Genomic DNA, 9,846 nt, shown 5'->3' with positions numbered 1-9,846 from the left:
CAGAGCGTAGTCACCGCAGCCTTCTGGAACCACGTCTCGGGCATCTTTATTAGCAGTGCTCTCCGCAGTGCCAGTTGCAAGGGCGCTTGTCGCCCTGAGGTTCTCAGCGATGTGTCCCAACCAAGCGTTGGCATCCTTGGAGAGCGCCCTGGTTTCCGCAGAGGGACCGCGTCCCGTGGAGAGACCCTAAGGGTCTGTGTGCATGAGCGCAGCCAGCCTTAATTCCGGCGAAGCGTGGGGCGCCTGGCTTTGGGGGCGGGAGGCCAGCCCCAAACGCCGGCGGGCTGTGGGCGCCCGTCCAAGCGGCAGCCGCTCTCTCTGCCTGCGCTCCTCCGCGTCCGCGCGCACCCCGGCTTCTCTCTTCATCCCGGGCGGCGCCGTGCTCAAAGCTGCCTCCCTGGGCCTCCTCACGGCTCTGCGCTCCCAGCAAAGCTCTGCTTTGCGGACGAGCCCTAAAAGGGAGAACTGAGCCACACGCGGGCGTTGTCCAGGGCGCCGAGTGGGCCGCGCGGCGCGGTGCCGGGTTCCGGCAGCCGGCGGCCGAGTGTAGACAGGCAGGAAGGCGAGGCGCCCCCGCGCGGGTGCCCTGAGGCGGCCGGCTCCCGTGGGGCAGGGACGCCCGTGGGGCAGGGACGCCCGTGGGGCAGGGACAACCGTGGGGCAGGGACGCCGTGTGGCCTCCACCCCGGCGCGCCGAGGGCTCAGGCCGGAGGCCCCCTGCAGCGCGGACACAGGCCCAGCGTCCTTGTGAGCGGTGCGTGACGCCCTTCCAGGAAACCGTCTGACAAACACACCAGCAAACGCGTATCTCAGAAATAGCACGTTTTCCGCCGGGCACGGTGGCTCACACCTGTAATCCTAGCACTCTGGGAGGCCGAGGCGGGAGGATCGCTCGAGGTCAGGAGTTCGAGACCAGCCTGAGCAAGAGCGAGACCCCGTCTCTACTATAAATAGAAAGAAATTAATTGGCCAACTGATATATATAGAAAAAATTAGCCGGGCGTGGTGGCGCATGCCTGTAGTCCCAGCCACTCGGGAGGCTGAGGCAGGAGGATCGCTTGAGCCCAGGAGTTTGAGGTTGCTGTGAGCGAGGCTGATGCCACGGCACTCACTCTAGCCTGGGCAACAAAGCAAGACTCTGTCTCAAAAAAACAAAAAACAACAACAAAAAAAATAGCACATTTCCACAGCACCAGCTGTGGGACAGAGATCAGTCGCGACTACCAGACAAACATCTCTAAGTCACGAGTCTCGTGGAACCGGCAGCCCAGGAGGGCAGAGCGATCCGTGCATGCACGCCAGCCACGGAGCAGTGAACGGCCCGGGTTTCAATATTTTCTGAAACTCTCAGGCATTGATGAAGGAACATGAAGACTAACACTTGCAAAAATGACTGAAAAATGATGAAGCTGCCGGAATTCAAATAGCGGTTGCTACGGTCTGAATGTCTGTGTCCCCCAAACTTCACACGTGGACTGCTACCTCCCAAGGTGGTGGTGTCAGGGGGTGGGGCTTTGGGGAGGTGCTTAGGTCCCCAGGGGAGAGGCTTTCCAAATACAATCAGCGCCCTTACAAAAGGGCCCCAGGATACAGGCTTGCCCCTTCCACTCCATAAGGACACAGCTGGAAGGGTTAGGGTTAGAGAGCAGGCACTCGCCCAACACGGAATCAGCCTGGATTTTGGACTTCCCAGCCTTCGGCACTATGAGAAATAAACCTCTGTTGTTCATAAACTACCCAGGTTATGGAATTTTATTCTAGCAGCTTGACTAATACGATGATCAATTTACAATAATAGCGTGGCAGCCACAAAGGGGCACTGCTCGGACTGGCCTTCAAGAGAGGACTTGCTGCAAAGAGTATGCTTAGTCGGCAGCTCCAGATTCCCCATCTTCGAGATCCCCTCCAGCACCCTTCCTGGGACACGCAGAGCATAGCAGAGCAAAGTGGGCATCCGGGGACCAGGCCGTTTCTGCCCAGTGCAAAATTCCTCCAGTGGACAACCTTTCTTTGGGTAGCCCATCAGCCCCGCCAGGGCTTCCTCAAGAGCAGAGCTTCCAACCTAACCATTCTGCCCTCCTCTCTCTTCTCTAAAGACTCCCCAGCTTGCCCCTGCTCTCCTGTCCTTTGCCGTTCACAGGCATTCCCCCCAATAAGCCTGCCGCACTTCTAATCCCACCATCACATCCTCTTCCTGGAGGGCCTGAACTGATGCCGACAATATCTAAATCAATGCAGTTCTGACTCATCCTGCTGGGAGACAAGTAATAGCTGAAAATTTTAAATGAATGTTAACCACCGAGAGAAAAAAGTAACAATCAAAATCCCACTCCCTCAATATCTGACCTACTCCCTTAATAATGTCATTAATAGTTGAGCTAATCAGCTCTTAAAAGTCCCACCTCTCAACACTGTTATAATGGCAATTAAATTTCAACATGCATTTTGGAGAGGGCATTAAAGCCATAGCAACAACTGTCAAATATAATGTGTGTGTATACACACACACACACACACACACAAAGCCTGTATTAAGACTCACTCAATATTGTAGGATTTGCTTGGAAAGGCCTTTTGGAGGCAATTCCATTCTTCTTCTCTAACAATGATTTTTCAAGCTTCAATTACTCCAGGTTTGTACATCATCAACCTTCCTTTCCTGCATGATTCATGACTCCAAATTATCCACTTGCATCACTTCCAGAGAAACTGTTATTTTCTTTGTAAACCTAGAGAATGGAGCTGTAGTATAATCAACCCACCAATGACGTTGTGGACACTGAGGATGAATTTTCATTAGAGGGTAGGGCGGGAGGAGAGAGAAAACGCAGGTGCCTGCTCCAACCCCGAGTGCCACCTGCACTCAAGGGCACAGACGTGCCTGCCCAGGACAGCACCTGCCCATGGGTCAGCCCACACGCCCACCACGGACAGCCGTGAGGAGTGAATACAAAGATGAGATAAACTTGGCACTCACTGTAAGACTGCACAAATTGGTCATTAAAAGCTGCAGAATGAGTCCCAAAGAAACAAAATATAAGGCTTATTTTAAGTTTTAAAATCAACTTATAACTCCTCTAGCAAAAACGAGACAGCTTTTCTTTTTTAAGCCTGCAGAACCTCTAATTCCCAATCTGTTCAGAAACTTACCTCCTTTTACAAACTAACAAAAAATAGACATGTGACCAACATCTGAAACTCAGCATAAGAAATCAATATTGCTTAAAAGTTTCTTTGCAAACACAAATATCTTAAATTAGATATTAGGGAGCAGGTCACCCTCTCTATTTTTTAAGAAAAGAGAAAAGATACTCTCTGAAGTTGGTATGAGAAATCCCATTCTTCTTGTTTCTGAAACAGGAAAGGTGGCATCAGCAGATAAATGAAAAGCCTAAAAGAAATTGATAGGAAAAGGGGGAGGAGGGAAAGAAAGAAAAAGGAAAGAAAGAAAGAAAGAAAGAAAGAAAGAAAGAAAGAAAGAAAAGAAAAGAAGAAAGAAAAAGAGGAAGGAAGGAAGGAAGGAAGGAAGGAAGGAAGGAAGGAAGGAAGGAAGGAAGGAAGGAAGGAAGGAAGGAAGGAAGGGACGGAGGGAGGGAGGGAGGGAGAGAGGGGAAGGAAGGAAGAATGAAAGAAAGAAGGAAACAGAGGAAGAATGAAAAGAACGGGAAGCGAATGTTTATTGTGAAGATTGTTTATATAACATGTCACTTAGTCCTTGCAAGAGTCCTGTGAGATGGATGGTGTTGTTTCTATGAGGAAAACAAAACCAAAAGAGATCAAATAACCTTCCCAAAAATAAACACATCGATAATGGCATGCCTGAAGGAATTAAAACAAGAGAAAAGCATCCATTTGTCCATTGGAAAAGCAATAATTTTGACAGATGTGGGTATCAAAAAACTTCTTATAAGTTGAGCAAGAAATAAAAAATGGACATGTTATAATAGTAATTTGTATAATCTACCATACTGATAGATTTATATTAACAGCTCACTTCTGAAATGATAAAATTCTCCCACTTTAAAAAGCCCTTCAAAGGCTTCTGAAATGAAATGTCCCTGACATTTTCCATAGGTGAATAAAACCTCACTAAGCTGAGTAAATGAGCCACTACCAACTGGTCCTCCACTTTAATCTCATTTACTTGATCCAGAAGAGCTCTCTGCAATGACTAGGTAGTTGGGATATGGAATTATACTTGAAAGAAGGAATCAGAATTTTATTATTTCCAGGAACTATGTTAGTAGATAAACTTATAAACCTTTTCTCCATCTTCAAATATCAGTGAGGAAATTTTCTGGTATCAAAGTTAAGGTGAAGGAGTTTCGGAAGTTCTTTGCACACTAACTTTTCTCCAACCTGGAACCCAGCTGCTATAGTTTGGATATGATTTGCTTGTCCCCTCTGAACAGCATTTTGAAATTTGATCCTCAGTTTTGGAGATGGAGCTTAATGGATGTATTTGCATCATGGGGGTGAGCCCCTCATGGGTGGCTTGGTGCTGTCCTGCTCATGGTAATGAGTTATTGCTCTTTTAGTTCTCAGAGAGCGGATTGCTAAAAACAGCATGGCAGCTCCTCCTCTCTCTCTGGCTTCCTCTCTCACCATGTGATCTCTGCACACTGGCTCACCTTCACCTTCCACCAGGAGTGGAAGCAGCTTGAGGCCCCCATCAGAAGCAAATGCTGATGCCATACTTCTTGTACAGTCTGAAGAACTGTGAGTGAAATAAACCTCTTTAATTTATAAATTACCCAGCCTCAGGCATTCCTTTATAGCAACACAAATGGTCTAAGACATCGGTTAAATCTCTTTTGAAGACAGTGTAATGCATAAGCTTGCACCTCAAAAGTTGGCAAGTTAAAAGCTGCATTTCCCAGACTGCCCTGAGATAGGGTTCTGGATGTGGTTTAGGTTATGACCCTCATATATCCTTGCTTATGTCCCAGATTGAAAACTGACTTTACTGGGGCAAGAGTCAGTGGCAGAAGCCCCACGTTTTGCTGGTGCACATCTAGTGGGCACAGTATGTTCCAGGATGCACAAGGTATGGCACCAATTTCTTGACCTTCAGATCAAACTGAGTGGTACAATCCTGAAGCCAGAGCCAGCAGTGGGAATAGTAGATTTCCTAATTTCTGCTGTGGCAGTGGAGAACTCTGAAGAGTTAATCCCAAAAGCTTAGGCTGGTGCCCATGAGCACCTACTTTCTTGTTTCAAATCAGTTCATGTTTTAAATAATTAGAAAAGTTTGTTGTCCATAACCACAGCCTAACTGATAGATGGACACCCATGGCAGTAAACATCATAAACAACTGCACAGTTCCTTAGGACAAAATTTTTATTCTTTACTTGTTTGTAGACCCTCTCTATCACTAAATATTATCAGCACTATTTTCAAAATATGTTTGATGTCATGCTTTTTCTCATCACCACCGCCTATCCACAGGGATATGATCCTCCTGCCCAAAGACTAAATAGAGAGAAAAATCAGAGAAAGGATTTTTTAAAATATTGACTGTAATTGAAGAGTAATATTAGACAAGTCTTCAAATGAGCACAAAATAATATAGTCTTTAAGGAACTGCAGTAGAATACTGAAAATTACAAACTATTGCTGAGAAAAATTAAGGCCCAGATTAATAATATATACGACGTTTATAGTCAAGAGATGCAATGTTGTTAATTCAATATTGTCAGCTCTCCTAGGTTTAGCTGTAGATTCAAAGTAATCCCCATCAGAAGAAATAGCAGCTTTTTAAAAATAGAAATTTAAAAGCTGAATTTTAAATTAATGTAGAAAAGCAAACAATCTAGAACAGCCAAAATAATACTTAAAAAGCAGAACAAAATGACAGGCCTTGCACTACCTGATTGTATTTACTGTAAAGCTTCAGCTATCAAAAGAGTGAGGTGTTGGCTTAAGGATAGTTACATACATCAAGAGAACAAAATACATATTCTAAAAATAGGCTCGCACATATAGAGTTGACTGATATTTGGCAATGATGCCAAGCATTTAGTAGAAAAAAGACATTCTCTTTAACAACAATTCAGGAAAAACTAAATATCCGTATGAATAAAATGATCTCCAGTCCTTACCACACATGCTACATACAAACATTAACATGAAATAAAACATAAACCTAAGTGTAAAAGCTAAGTATACAAAATTTCTTCAATAAAACATATGATAACAAATTTGTTTTCTTGAACTAATCACAACTTTCTTGGGATACAATAAGCAAAAACCGTAATAGAAAAAATAGCCAGGTGTGGTGGCCTATGCACACAGGCTCAGCCACTGAGGAGGCTGATGTGGGAGGATTGCTTGAGGCCAGGACTTCATGACCAGCCTGGGCAATATAGCAAGACCCTAACTAAAAAAAATTTGATGAATTATACGTCATCAAAATTCAAAACTTCTGCTCTTCAAAAGAGCAGAAAAATTTATAAAGAATATAAACATTAGCCTCAGACTAAATGGAAGAAAACATTTACAAAATAAATGTTAAAGAATTTGTATCTCAAATATATAAAAAACACTTACAACTCAGTATCAATAAGAAAAAAATCATCATAAAAATGGGCAAAGGGTTTGAACAGACTCTTCACCAAAGAAGATATACAAAGGATAAATGACTACATGAAAAATTCTCATTCTCCTCAGTCATCAGAGCACTGCAAATAAAAATCACAATGAGACACCATTTCCTACTAGAGCAACTCTTGTGAGAATGCAAAATGATACAACCACATTAAAAAATTAGTTTGGGGGTTTCTTATAAAGTTAAATATACACTTAAAATATGACCCATTCCATTATAAATTCCATTCTTAGATATTCAGCCAGGAAAATCAAAGCAGGTGTTCACACAAAGATTGGTATATGGATGCTCAATAGCAGTTTAATTACTCATGGTAAAAAAATATTTAAAACAACCCAAACATCCATCATTGATGAGTGGATAAACTAAAATTGGTACCCTGTGCAGTGGGCTGCGATTCAGCAATAAAAGCAACAAATTCCAGAATACATGTAACAACATGGAAGTATCACAAAAGCATTATGCCAAATGAAAGTAGAAATAGAAATACATACTGTCTGATAGAGTTTATAGGACCTAGAAAAAGCAAAACCAAAGGAACAGAAAACATGTAAGTGATGCCGGTGACTAGGTGTGGGCAGAATGGATTGACTGTGTAGGGGCATGAGACAAGTGTCGTAGGTGATGAAATTTTCTATATCTTGATTGTGGTAGTTACGTGATTATGTACATTGAACAGTATTCATCAATCTCTACCTTTAAAGGGATACATTTTATAATGTGTGCAATTAAACCTCAGCACTTGGTATGAACAATAAAGAACAAAAAGCTTGCTGTAAAACGCATATGAGTACATGCGTCTGCTTGTCATTGTGTAAAACATATAATGGCTTCTGTTACACATCGTGTTTCAAAAAGTTATGCATAAGAAGACATTGTTTCACTTTTGGCTCTGACAAATAGAGGAACAAAGGTCGAAAACTCGAAGTTACCCCCTAGTCCAGCTATCATGAATTCAAATGACTCTAAGGGCCAGGACAATAACCGAAATGAGTGAAATAAGCTAAGAAAAGCAACAGTCCCAGTGTGATGAGATGTAGCAACGGACTCAACGGCAGCGAGAATGGGGGGTCTCTGAAACCCTGACCATGTGGAGCACGGAGCACGCATGCTCAGGGCGTGTGATCAGCTCCTGCTAACCCCTGGTGTGCAGGATGCAAGCCTAGACTTCAATTTTTTGAGAAGTCTAAAATTTAAATTTTGTGTGAAAATCTCTTGAGTTAACCAAGTTTTATAGCCTGAAAGTCAGTGTGTGGAACCCAAACCAAAAGTGTTTGCATAACAGATTCAGCTGTGTCCATCAGTCCAGAACCTCCGCATCAATGGAATTAAAAATAAGGAATAAGGTATAAAAAGTAGACACATTGATCAATGGACAGACTAGAGAACACAGAAACAACACCTTAAACCTACAACAAACTTATTCAACAAAGCAGAAGAAAACATACGCTGGGGAAAGGAGACCCTATTCAATAAATGGTGCTGGAAAAACTGGATTTCAACATTCATAAGAATGAAACTGGATCCCTATCTCTCACCATATACAAAAATTAACTCAAGATGGATTGAAGACTTAAGTGTAAGATCTGAAACCGTAAAAATTCCAGAAGAAAACCTAGGAAAAACTATTCTTGACATTGGCCCAAGCAAAGAATTTATGGCTAGAGCTCATAAATAAAACAAAAACAAAAACAAATGGGATGTAATTAAACTAAAAAGCTCTAAATATCAAAAGAAATATTAAAGATAATAAATAAACCAACAGAATGGGAGAAAATATTCACAAACTATACATCCAGCAAAGGACTAATATCCAAAATCTACAAAGAACTCAAACAAACTCTTGGGGGGGGGGGAAAACCCTAAAAAGTGGGCAAAAGACATGAACAAACATTTTTCAAAAGAAGATAGACAAATGGCCAACAAACATATGAAAAAATGTTGAACATCACTAATCATCAGGAAATTTTGTGTGTGCACGTTTCTGGCCCTAAATCCCCTTATCACTACTGGGGGAAAACTACCCACTAAATAGAAAAAGAACTAGGCTATCGCATGTATGAAAAATAAAAACTTACTAGGTTAAATCACTGAATTTGGGGGTTTATTTGTTCCAGAAAATTGTATTGCAAAACTAATGCACTAAAACTATTTTTAATTATGTTAAAAGTAGCATGCAGAAACATATATATTGGAACATTATTTATAGTAGTGAAACCTAACCCAAACTACTGAACAATTAATAGCATTGGATTGTGATTTGTAAACATAGCACTGTTAACACATCAATTTAATATCAGAAATACTTAATATTCCACACTAATGTATGTACAATCCATGTTTGTTTTCTACCCCTAAAATGACATAAAAACACATTTTGGACCATTTTGAGTAACTTTATTATTCATAACATGATTTTTCCATTCTGTCTTATAATCTATGATTCACATTTATCTGTGCCTTTAAATTTTTAAACTATGTACCCCTCTGTTTTGATCATTACATTACCTGTTTTTTCTTCAGAAAATGGTTAAAATAAAATCCCAGAAAGCTGTTATCTTTATCTTGGGAGGGGGAAAAGAGGTTCAGAACTAAAATCAATTTCCAGGTATCTATTCTGAGTCAGCAGCATATCCGAACTCAGACACGGCCAGGGAAAGACAACCGAGGGAAGCACACATGAGTGACAGCCGTGCGCATCCCTAGCAGAGCCACTCTCCCTCGTGTAGGCTGACTTCCGGTGCCTGCCCTCCTGTTCAGGAGCTCCGTCCGGACATCTGCAGTGGGTGCAGTCGGTCCCCAGCCAAGATCTCTGAGACCTAAAATAATACAGAGATGAATATTGACGCAAAGCCAGAAGCTCTATAGAAATAATCATTGCTGTGGTTTTTCACCTTAATTTTAAAATATTAAAATTGAAAACTATTCTTTTTGCCTAAACTGGATTCTATTTCAGACAATAATAGACTGAATTGCCTTCTGGAAAAATGATGCATAGTACGACAGTGAATAATCACTTTCCACTTGAGAGAAACAGAGGTGCTGCTTGACCCGTCCTATGGTATCTTCCCACTTGCTTCCCAATAACTCTTCCCAATACCTACGACCTGGCCAGACTGTCCTTATGTGTGAATTATGCTCCCAGCCTTAACATGACTGAATAGCCAGTCCCACAGCAGTCGCTGTCAAGCACTCAGCGAATAATCGTGAGCACCAGTGACGCCACACAAAGACGAAC

Source organism: Microcebus murinus, chromosome 29 (assembly GCF_040939455.1).
Source record: "Microcebus murinus isolate Inina chromosome 29, M.murinus_Inina_mat1.0, whole genome shotgun sequence".
NCBI lineage: Eukaryota > Metazoa > Chordata > Mammalia > Primates > Cheirogaleidae > Microcebus > Microcebus murinus.
The sequence above is the reverse complement of the archived record's forward strand: the minus strand, read 5'-3'. Positions refer to the sequence as shown.